Source organism: Strigops habroptila, chromosome 1 (assembly GCF_004027225.2).
Source record: "Strigops habroptila isolate Jane chromosome 1, bStrHab1.2.pri, whole genome shotgun sequence".
In the NCBI taxonomy this organism is placed as follows: Eukaryota; Metazoa; Chordata; class Aves; order Psittaciformes; family Psittacidae; genus Strigops; species Strigops habroptila.
This window is the reverse complement of record NC_044277.2, coordinates 130,168,136-130,180,643: the sequence shown is the minus strand read 5'-3', so window position 1 is coordinate 130,180,643 and position 12,508 is coordinate 130,168,136. Positions and strand designations below refer to the sequence as shown.

Below are 12,508 nucleotides of genomic sequence, written 5' to 3'. Positions count from 1 at the left end.
AGAAATATTCAACACCTATTCTCTTTGGGAGCAATCCGGTCGTGGGTTCCCCAGGCAGGCTTCTCCTGGACTACAGACCCCTAGGCTCAGTATTAGGATCTACAAAGACTTTGCTCAGCTGCCTCCTCACCCTGATGGGACCTCCTTACACAGGACAGGGCTCCCCGTGGCCCCACCCAATTGTCAAAAACCAAGACTGTCAGCAAGAGACAGTTCATGTGCTGTGGTTGTGTGCAATGCCTCTGGTGGGCACAAGCAACCACGCCTGCAAAACTGTTGGCGCAGGATGCTGTTCCTAGGCACCTACAGCTACCTCCCAGCCAGAACACCTCAGCTTCTCTGCCTGCTGACAGACAGCCAATAGCCATGCGTTGACCCCAAATCCCTTTCAGAGATCGCTCTGGTAGGCACTGTTAGACACTGTAAGACTGGATTTCTTACTCTCTGATGGTCTTTAAAGGGGTGAGATGGAGAGATACACTAGCTAAATAATTGCAGAGCTAAAGTACATAATTTTCCAGCTCAGATCCCAGAAATGAGTCTCTCACTTCCCAGAAGGGCACCCTAACCAGCAGGCAGTCTAGAGTCGTACTGCAACTGCTTCCAGTCTCAGGAAAGCATAAAAAAAGGCTCCAGGAGCTGGAATAAGAAGCTATGACTGCTCCCATCCTACACAATTACCCTAACCACAATATTAGAAAAATATTCTACACTTCTTTCCTGACCTCAGATTTTTCATCTTCTGTTGCTTGTTGGCACAGATTTAAAAGGGAGGTGAAAAGTACTGTGTCTCACACACAGACTAGCCTGAAACACCCTGTTTTTTGTAGCTATAAACAGACAACTCCTTCTCAATTCTTAGGAAAAAAAAAAAAAGAGGCAGGCACCATGCTCAGGAGAAAGTCTCAGCCATGGGTTGCAAAAAAGAGTAGCACTTTAGTCAAGCAACTTTCAAGTCAGTGGGAAGGACCAGATTTAGGAAACACAGATGATAAGTAATACCTCTACATTCAGTAAGCAGTTGAGGAACATATAAAATCTGGAAAACAACATCTCAAATCTGAAATGGTTAAATGGTTAAATTTCTTTGCTACAGGTGAAGTAATTCTCCAATCTGTTTCTGTGACTCGAGAATGAATCCTTAAAGTTTTTTCAGGTAGGTTTAGCAATTTTTACATGCTCCAATACTTCTTCAGTTTCTCCTTTGAAAAGATTTTCTGGTGACAGATACAACCTTTGAATTAAATTATAGATCTTTGGGAATTCAATCTCCCAAAAGAGCTCAATGTATTTTCGCAGTGGTCTCAGGTACAGATCAGTATTTCAGGCTTCTATAAGTGCTGTAAAAATGTAAAAGGGAAAAATGCTACAGTTTAAGAGATTATCACCTCCAAACTAACTTAGCCTCAACAAGGAAAGCAAAATCATCCTTTATTTATTTAAAAGAGAAAGATCTGTAGGTTTTAGGAGTATGTTACAGCAGAAGATTGCTCACAAAACTGCACTGAGGCCCATCAGGTGGCTAGGATGGTTCTCATCTAGGATGCTTAATACTGTTCTATAATGTCTGTTGTTACTCTCAGTGCTGCCAATCAGACTGAGGATAAGCAGGAACGATTGCAGATGACTAAGTCATGGAAATGTGAAATTTCACCTTGGAATGACATTTTAAAAAGTCTGAAGTCTGCAGTAATTTTAAAGAGGTGTATGTTGGACAGGCAAGGTCTGATCACAAAGGGTGAAATTATATCAACTAATACTCCTGACGATCTGGCACCAAGAGGCAAGTGTATCTTGACATTTTGGAAAGGGCTGTGTGCTCCACTGCACCTTCCAGTGTTGTGTTCAATGGCTTGGCATTTTTCAGCAAAGGGGAAAAGGGCTCCATGTTTGCTTCAAGTGGGATGTTTAACACACACTGACAACTTCTTTCCTTTCATAGACTGTAGAAGCTTGTGATGTTTTGCCCTTCAGCAGAAGGCACAATGGGCATGCTCTGAACTGCTGCTTGCATGGGATGAGATGGAAAGGATTCTGACTTGTGCAAGCAGTTTGGTTTGGTCTGGTCTCTGTTCAGTGAAGATAAAGTCTGCTCTTTTACTGCTCAAAACTTTTATTAAAATGCAAGTTTTAGAGCAACGCCAACCTCTACAGGTGACAAGGTCCCAGTTAAGAATGTCTTTCCTTTGCCTGGAAGGTACTCTGCACATCTCTGGCCTCAAAAGTTCAGAAGAGACCTGGAAGTTTTTGCACTCTCTCACTGCGGACTGCTAACCAAAGGCACCTGATGAACTGCAGAAGTTTCAATTCTTTGTTTTAGTCATAAATCAACAGAAAAACTGTTTAAGTATAATTCAGTTATTCGCTAATTCACTATTATTCACAGTTATTCACTATTCACTAATAACTAAAAGTTATTCACTATTCACTAAAAGTTATCACCTCCAGCAAAAAACCAAAATTTTACCCCTGTAATTAAAAATTAAAAATGTAAATGTATGAGTACTTTAAGGTTTTATTTCAAAACTGTAATGGTGATCTTTAACCATTAGTAAAATAGGCAAGACAATACTTCTGCCTGTAAACTGTTCACAGAGCTACTATTTCCTAAAGTGAATAACATTATAAAAGCTTTAATTTTATTATATCCCATTAAAGTTTAATTTCATATACGAAGTAGTATATTAGCTAAATATTATAGTATATTAGCTAAATATTTCTTTATTACTGCCTTATTTTATTTCTTTTAGCAGTGGAATTTATCCATCTACAGATTTACTGCTGCTAAAGTATGCTGAAAAATTATCCTGAAAAAATGCACATACTAATTGATTTTGCTACTGCAGTATCTCTCACCTGGTTGTATGACAAGAAAGTATCCACATGAAGTTTAAACAAACAAACAAAAACACAAAACCAAAACAAAAAGAAAACAAACAACAACAAAAAATGAGCTCAGCACACGAAGGAGCTTGCTGAGCTGTGTGTGCCCCTGCAGCCCTGATGTATCTCACCATTATGACTTCCACTGTTATGTCAAGACAAATTATAGATTATTCTGTAACACACACATATCTTTACACACAGACAAAATATACATCTCATTCACTCTACACTTACCATCTTCTATTTCCTTGAAAATGTCCTGAAAAGCAGAATAATAGCTGCTTTCTTTGGGGTTTAAGATCTTAATAATTTTTTTTAACAACAGGAGTCTGAAGCTATAATTTAACAAAGGAGAAAGAAAGCAATTAAAGATCATGGTTGCCTGTCAAAAGAATAGAAAGGGTAGAAAGAACTCAAGCAACTTACAATTGCACTCATAGAATTAATGAATAAATATGTCTCACATCTTCTAGCAGATAAAGGCTGGTCTATGCCAGCTGAAGTCCATGGAAAGGCCCCAAAAGCTTTCAGTGATGAATGAACTGGGCTCTTCATAATGTTCAATCACCTGGCATTGCAACATCGCTGACAAGCACAGAAGAAGCAGAGCATTAAACATACAGCTACCAACAACATTTCCTATTTCGAAAGTAAATAACCTTGCATAACTTTTATATTAAAAAGAGCATTTCAGTTGTAACAAGCTATGATTATCATAATAAACAATAGCATCAGTTTCATAGCCAAACTTGGTAATTGTTTCCTGAATATAGATTTTGTTCTCAGCCTCATTTTCTTCAAGGTTTGAGAAATGCCATGGGCAGAAATTTAGAAAAGATGGACAAGAACAACAGAATTCCTTACACCTGCATTGCCCTTCATCACTTTCACTATCCTCTAATGTTTACCTCTGTTTTTCTTTGATAACTTATGCAAAGTCTGATTACTCTGGGAAACCACTATAGGCTATTTGCAAAAAAAAAAAAAAAACCAACAAAAAAATCAGTTTGGTGTCTCATTTTTCAGAGCGCATGAGGAAAGGCAAACCAAAAGAAAGAAAGTTCTCTTTGATGTTTACAATAATACCTGAAATCACTTACTTGTTTATTTACATATAAAAGATTGTCTTTTCTTCGGTTCCAGAAGTTCAGCTCAGTTTGCGGGTCTCTATGAAGGCTGTGCAGAAAGGTTCAGCAGAATCCCCATTCACACTATCATGAATCTGATATGACCACCTAATAATTGTTGATTTGATGGCATGTAGCATTGCCCTGGAGTTAGGATCTTGTCTGCAAAATATGAAAAAAAACCCCTGAATTTCAAATCAAGAACTGTACTGTGACAGTACAGAGGTTTTCTTCTGCCTCCCCCTCTCTCCCCTTAGATTTAAGGATGAACATCACTGAAATTTGGAATTTAGTTCTGACCAGAGGAAAACCATAAGAAAAAACCCTGAAGACAGAGATAAAAAGGCTGTTTATGAAGATGCAGGTCACACTTCCAGATGTATTTACTAATCAACACATGGCCAAACACCCCCTCATAAATTATTGGCAGCAGAGTCTTTGAATGGTTCCTTGCAATTATTCCAGAGGTGAAAAATATCCATTTTACTGTTTAATTTTCTAATAAGTAAGTTACATGGTAATTTGGTGTTTGAATGAATGCTGATGGTTAACATAAATAATAGATTTTATGCACTATATTTTTAATACACTTTGCCGGAGTTTACAAAAAGAAGAAATAACAATACACAGCAAAGCATTTTAATAAAATATTAATGGAACATTAAAGTTTACATTCTCCCTTTCACACTCTATTTTGTCCCCTTCGGTCCTTTCATTAAGCTAATTCATCTCAGTTTTAGCTTCATGCTTACTTACACTATTCTGCCTAGCACACCTTCTTCACTGCCATAACATAGAGCAAGGAGCTCACCCTGATAAGAGCCTTCAAATCATTTGTTACTGACAGGATGACAAATCTTCTCTTACCCAACAATTTATTATCAATCATTTCTGTACACAGTCCTAAACTGAAATCAAGCCTTTGATTTACTTGAACTGTGAGTTCTCTGGGAGATAGCTCTTATTATTGCTGCTCTACAGGTAACAGATGCACATCCCAGGGATTACTGCCACACTCCTTTTTGATGCCATCCTTTGAGATTAGTACTAATCTCATCAAAAACAGTAAGATGCCTTTTATGATAAGAGTTCAGTTGACATTAAATGCTCAAGGCAACAGAGAAGTGCAATCTATTAAAAACACAGTTAAAAGGTAATTCAATAGAATAATCCTATTTTGTACTCTGGAAGCATAGCTTCATATGGTTCCATTCTGATGACTCGACAGACAGCTTAAGTCTTGCCTTTGAAATTGATAAACCCAAAATATAAATTCCTAGAAATTCTTGTTTTCATATGACAAAGCAATTAAACTGTTTAAAATCAAATAATTGCACAGAAAATACTTTCAAACACCTTTTAATGCTTGGGAAGAAATATGGGTAATAAAAATATTTGGAACACTAAGCATTTAATTAGTTTCTCATTAATGCAATTCACTACTGGTTTACATCCGAGACTAAAAATCACCAAAACCAGCACACTTTTTTTGCCTCCTCTCCCCCCCCTCCTCCAGTGTTGTATAGGTCACACAATAGTCTTTCCTTATTTATTTCAGCATATATTCGATACAAGTCAGTCCTCAATGCAGCTGTGCAAATGGGAACATGAGTTCTTCCCAGCATTAGTCCTCTCATAATTTGTGGTTTGCTTTTCATGATTTCCACGTGATGCTTCATATCGTGGGAAACACTACCTGGCCGGGAGGTATGGTTTTACTTATTGCTTAGAATAGGCATTAACACCTGGAGGCAGAGGAGGAGGAGTAACATTACAAATCAGTAATAACAGTAGCAACAGTAACTTGGCTATTGGTGACGTACTGCAAACTGCTGCTTTAAATCTGAGAAACTAACTCAAGCCACTTCTCAAACTCATGACTACTTGAATCAAAACCCAACTTTACATTTTCCTTTTCTGTCAACACAAATACGTACTTGAATCTCAGTCAAATTGTACTGTAGGTGGAAATCATGTTTTGGGGCAGTATTACTGCTCGGTCAGTTGAAAAAGAATACTGAGCAGCTTCAGAAACACAGAAGTTTATACCACTTGTATTATTTCTCCCCTCCTTGCTACAGAAAACAGAGACAGATGGGGAGGAGGGGAGAGGGGAACAGGCATAGTTCTGTATCCCCTATACTCAGTATTTTCCTAACAGGAGAAATATATCGTATTAGTAGCACAAACCCCCCTTCCACAGTTTAATAGCCACTAATATATACCACTTATAGCCAGTTTCCTTGCAGGCTGTAGGCCCATGTTGTAAATTGTTTCCTAGAAATAGGCACCTATAATATCCTTTGGAAAGATATTTTTTCTGTGGTGCAAATACGTAATGTTGATTATGAATTTTGTTCCAGTTCACACATTTATTTCATCTTCTTTCACTAACTAAACATTTCCTAACTTCTCTCCACATTGTTTCTTAAACCACGTCACTACAGAGTTCTGTTCAGGAAAGCATGTAGGAACTTTAAGTATGTTACTCTTTATCATGACAAAATTAAGCACATGCCCAAATCGAATCATTTTACTGAATCAGGTCCAAGCCATTGATTAACTAAAACTTCATGTCACCATCCGAAGTGAGCTTCATGAAGGAATGTCTTCATCACTGTATGGACTTCAGTCACTTCATAAGGCTCAAAGTATATTATTGCCAAACATCAAAACTGATTAGTAATCTGAGTTACAGAATTCAGGGAGGTGGACCCTTGCTATGAAATCAATTTCAGGGCCTAGCACAGCTGAAGATGCGCTGCTACATCCACACTGTCTCCCATTCGCTCTTCTTGCTGACAGAGTGATTTACAAACAAGAAGCTGAAAAATAACAGAAGGGAAGCAATAAGGAAAATAGTGATGCAAGTCTGTTCTTGCACAAGTAGTTACAAACTCAAGGTTAAGTTTAAGGGTCCAGTTTTACTTGTTTTGACAGTGAAGACATGAATAGCAGAAGAGCAGCCTCAGCATACCTGTTGCTTTGCAATAATTACTCAACTGTGGCATGTAAGCAAGTGGGCAAAAATACGAGCTAGGGAAGCTAGGATGAGGAGCACAGTGCTTCCATTTATCTGTTTTAACCATCATCCCTCTCCTGAGGCCTAATTTATTAGGCCCTGATAGAGTAACAAATTGTGTTTCTTCAGCACTTTGAAGCTCACATTCCATGCAAGTCCGCAGCAGGGCCTGTGGCATCCTTTTCTCCCCTCCTCAGAAGCCTTCCTAAGATCTGTTGCCCAGGCAGTTCCCATCTTGCTCATGAAAAGGGGATGCCTTTCACTGCTTGCATGCTCCCTAGAGACTCATAAGGCAGACATTAATTTAATGGGCTCATTTGTGTCTTTATGAAGGAAGTTATGCTCCCTTAACATAATAGACCTCTCAAACTGCCCAAACTTCATAAATCTGATAGGGTTTGCTTCAGTATGGAAAAGAGGAACAAGACAGGCATTTTAGGGGGTTCAAACTTAAACAGGGGAAGTTTAGGTTAGCTGTAAGGAAGAAGTTCTTTACTGTGAGGGTGGTGAGGCACTGGAATGGGTTGCCCAAGGAAGTTGTGAATGCTCCATCCCTGGCAGTGTTCAAGGCCAGGTTGGATGGAGCCTTGGGTGACACAGTTTAGTGCGAAGTGTCCCTGCCCATGGCAGGGGGGTTGGAACTAGATGATTTTAAGGTCCTTTCCAACCCTAACTATTCTATGATTCTGCTGTGGAGCACTGAAGTCAGGGTATGAGATGTCACTGGAGTTTAGAGACTAGATTTAAATATCAAGGCTATAAATGAAATTCCTTATGCATATGCTGGGTGAGCACTAAATTCATGCCAAAAATCTATAAACTTCCATTCCCATTTAGTCTTTCTTTTGGAAAAGGTTTTAAAATACGATAACTTTAAAATAAGTTTTTAAGCACTTTCAGCTGAAGAATGGGGTGGGTTTTTTTTCATAATACAGACAAGCAACACACGGAGACCTGAAGTTATGAGATATTTAACTTAAAAACTTTAGCAGGTGGTACTGCTGGGAAGTTTTGGCTTCTCTAGGTAAGTAAACAGTCACAGCAGTGCTACAGATGCCTTTGTGACAATCAAATCCTAAACATTTGTTTCCATAACTTCAAACCAAAGGAGAAGTAATCCCACTCTCATTTTAAGCAGAAATAACCAAGCCAACTGAATGCTTATATCAGGTTTCACAAAAATCAGCTTCCTTAATAAACACAGACCTAGCAATGAACTGTGAACTTAGCTGTCAACTTCCTCTTCTCTTTTCTTTATGCTAGTCACGATTTGCTCTCAGTCTTTTTCTTTTCCTTAATAATCTTTGAGAAAAAAAAAAAACCCTTAACCTTTCCAAACTGCCCAACAGTGGATTTCAGATGCATTCGGGTTGCTGTGCTTGAAATCCTTCCCCTTTGAAGTTGACAGGAGTTTTGTCATGGGCTTCAATCAGGCAGAGATTTCTGTCTCGGTAGGAGAGTTGCGGTTCTATCCCTGCCCCTATTCATAAGCGCTGTCTCTCAAGATCAAACCGCCGAGATAATGACCAGCCTGAAATCTGCTTCTAACAAAGTGCTAAAAAAGACAGGAAGATGAAAACTATTCTTTCTGTCACTGCCATCAGTATTTATCCACAGTATCTGTAGTACTCTGGCATAAGTGGCACACGTTTATTCCCCTCTTGAAACACCAATTTTTCACAGAAATGCAAAAGCAACAACTAAAACTGTTCTGTGAAACCTGTTTGGCTGTCCTGGTCTTAAACTTGGGTTTCCAGAATCCCGACTATGGACGTGAACTCCTATATTGGTCTTTTCATCCATTCAAAATTTGATCCTGGATCTGTAATTACAAAAATTTTCTCAGGCCTAGAGTATTTCCATTTAAAAACATGCTATTTTGATGAGCCAACACTTCGCAACATTTTGGGAAAGAGTCCCAGATAATCAGGGTCAGAACCACAGGCATGACCCAGGGCCTGGAAAGAACAGACAACACCTTTACATCCATGGTGTTGCCTTTTCGTACCAAGCACAGATCCACCATTGGCTTAAAGCAGAGCTTCAAATGCAATTCTAAGGGAATTTTTATAGCAAAGATAGGAGTCTGATCTGTACTTTTTAAGACATTCACTTAGACTCAGCTACACTTCAAAATGAAATAATACATGTTATTCCCAGAACTTTTACAAGACAAAAACAATAAAAAATGCCCCAAACATCCAGCCCTAATACAGTGTCATTACTAAAGCAAGAGGTTTCTATGAAACTTTAAGACATGTACACTAAAAGAAATAGTGCATGTATGAATTTAAATACTTTTGCCCTATTCTTTAAGAAAATCTCATGCAAGTATTTGGTTTTTACAGCTTAATCCTAATAACTCTTCTGAGTTCTGAAACCTTACATTCGAATCTCTTATGACTTACATTTCAGAAGCAGCAAAAAAGTTGGGGAAACTGGTGGAAAACTAAATACTTCTGCTTCTTATTACTTTCTTATGAGCTTTCCTCCTTTATGAGCTGTAAAAGCCTTTAATCATGTGACTTAATAAATACTTTTTACATCATGCAGTCAGCAGAGAGCTGATTTGAGGTGGTGATTCCCTGTGTGCCTATCTGTTGGCATGGTAGCTTCACCATGCCACTGCTCCCAAAGGAGAGGGGGTTACTCATCACTGCCCACAAGGGAAGTGACTCATGCCTCATCTTTCACAGTGACATATACTGGACGTGTCCTATCACTGCACTGGGAATGGCTCTAGAGACCTGAGCATCGGAAAGAATATATATTTCATGCCATAAACAATTCAGATGACAGCAGTCACATCCATTTTACAAAAAGCAACAAAAAGTGTGAGTGATGTGCTACACAAAACTAAGCCTCCGGCAACAAGCTATCTCTGATGATTATATAGGCAGCACTGTTTTTTTAAAGAGGCACTGTTTTCCTTTCGTAAGAGTTACTTTGCATCAGTTGTCTCTGGTGCTAGTTAAAATCTCACCCTTGTATTTGCTGCTTTATTAACAAGTATTTGGCTATAAATACCTCTTCTATGAAACTGACTGTATGCTGGAGCAGTGTTTGAGAAAGCTTCCCAAACTATGGGTCCTTTCTGTTGTTCTCCATTCCAAGGCATTCTGTGGTCTTCCTCCTAGCATAGGTAGCTTTCTGCACCACCTCAGGTGGCACCTGAGGCAAGTAAAATGCAGGCTATCAGTTTGACAACGTCACTGTTGCACTAATGCTGAGGACAAAATGAACAAGACAAGGAGAGCCTCAGCTACCCATCAGAGCTCTCCAACAACCGATGCATCATAAAAGTCAAAATCTCAGCATGTTTTAGTGGGACTGAATGGAGAGAGCATGGTATGCAAATAGGTAAGTTGCAAATCCAAAGAATGTTTTTCAGAACACCTACACAACATGAATATGCATATATGTCCTGGTCTTCCTCCTGAACCTGCTTTGCCAGCTTCCCCATGGATGTACATTGACCTTTTCCAAGCCCCTGAGCTTGAAAATATGACCATGCAAATAATCTTCTGGAAACCATTCCTGGATACCACACTACAACATTTCATCGGTGCCATATTTCAATATGTGTAATTGCATTTAATTGTCTACACTCTGACAAAAGGCTATATATTCTCATCTTCCAGAGAGCCTGTTTTGCGGCTAACAGATAGAGAATCAGGGTCACACCTCCAGATACCAGCAACGCTGCATTTTAGGATGTGAGATGAGATTGCTGCAGACCTAAGTCTGTTCCACTCTATACACATGAATTCTTCAGTCAGTGGAAACCAAAAGAATATTTCAAACAACATAATCTCATCACAAATTATGCATTCATGTCCAAAAATAAACTAACTCTTCAAAATCTTGTTTGCCAGGGCTCTGTATTTCATGGCTTGGCAGCTGTGCAAGTTACTAGGAATTTCACTGCTGGCTCAGAAATACAGAATCTGAATTTTCATTGAAGCAAAATACTTCTAACCTGAAAAAGTTGAAAGTCATAACAGAGAACAGGCTAAACTGTGTGCAGCCTGGGGCCATGCTAACAAGTAAACACTTCACTCCGTCATGCCAACAAGCACATGTAGCATTAAGGGACCCTTCTAGTTAGGTTGTAGTCCACTGAATGATATCAGGCAGTGGGTTAAGAGGGGCTGAGACAGCTCCTCAGCAGAGGAATAACCCTCTTGGAGAAAGTCAGCATGCTCCTGGTGTAGATCACAACTAGAGGTAAGAAATAGGGAGAGTACTGGCCATAGCACAAGCACAACTCCATCAGCAGAAGGAGAGGGGGGAGAAAGAGAGCTATGCTATGCACAAGTAAAGTTTTCACAGATTTTCCAGTTGAGGATACTACATTCATGAAAACAACCCATTTGCCACAAAGCATTTTATCCAGGACCAAGCTTTACACAGTTCTCATATCTCTAGTTCTCAGCACAAATGCCACAGAGCCGGTACAGCAGAGGAAGAAACCAATTACTTTGTCAAAGTAAATGGCACAGAAGATCTTCAAAGCCACATACATTCAAGGGAAGAGAGGGAAGGTGAAGACGGGAGGAAAATCATCACTGTAAAGCATCAGTATTTCTACCCTTTGGTTTTTACCACAAAGTTAAACTATTCTTAAGATGTCTTCAGCATATTTGAGATGAGATACAAGCAGAGCCTCAAGGCGATACAAAGAAGAGTTACACGAACAGTTAATTTTTGTGCCTCCTGGTCAAACCAAGAATTTGGAATCGGCTTGAGGTTTTGTCCACCCCTCCGAAAAAGAGAAAAAAAAAAAAAAAAGAAAAACTCTTTTCTCGGGGCTGAAACTGCATTTCATTGCGAGATGCCATTCTCACTGTCCTCTCTTTAGACGCAAAATAACACAACCCTCTGAATCGAAAAAAACCCCCCACGTATAGAAGAGAAACACAAACCCGCTTCTTCCCCACTCCTCACTCCGCCGGGGGACACACCAAAAACCTTCTAAATATCTGGGAAGAGCCCACCACGAGCTCGCCGCGGTCCCCCGCGGGCCGGCAGCAGGCACCCGCGGCGGCGGCCGGCGCTGCCTCCCGCGGGCAGGGGGTACTCCGCGGCGCCTGGGTCCGTCTCCCGGAGCCGGCGTGAGGGCACCGCTCCGCTGCCCCGCCGCGGCGATTTACTCCTCCCCACCCCGGCGCACACACCCCTCGCCGCCCCGTCCTTACCGCTCACAGCGTCCCGGCTCCGTGGGGACGGCGGTCCCCGTTTCCCCGCCCGCTGCTGCCGTCGCCAGGGGCAGGCGCGGAGTTCGGGGGACGGCGCTGCTCCCTCCGCCGGCTGAGCGGGGCTGGCTCGGCCCGCTGGCCGCTGCGGCAGCCCCGGGGCGGGCGGGGGAGCCCCCGCGGGAGGGCGAGGGAGAAGAACGCAGGCGGCGCGGCCGCATTTGAAGGAATTGGTGAGCTTTTACAGCATCGGGTCCTTATGGAACAGCGCTCGCACA

General features: G+C 40.6%; 1 long non-coding RNA gene across 1 annotated transcript; it reads right to left on the bottom strand.

The window, feature by feature from the left end:
• Positions 1-3,375: 3,375 nt before the first annotated feature.
• LOC115614200 lies at positions 3,376-12,293 on the bottom strand. The gene is made up of 3 exons (XR_003993649.1): positions 12,234-12,293; positions 3,987-4,175; positions 3,376-3,471 (listed from the first exon to the last, which is right to left on the bottom strand). It is a non-coding gene; the product is annotated as an uncharacterized LOC115614200 (long non-coding RNA).
• Positions 12,294-12,508: the final 215 nt, after the last annotated feature.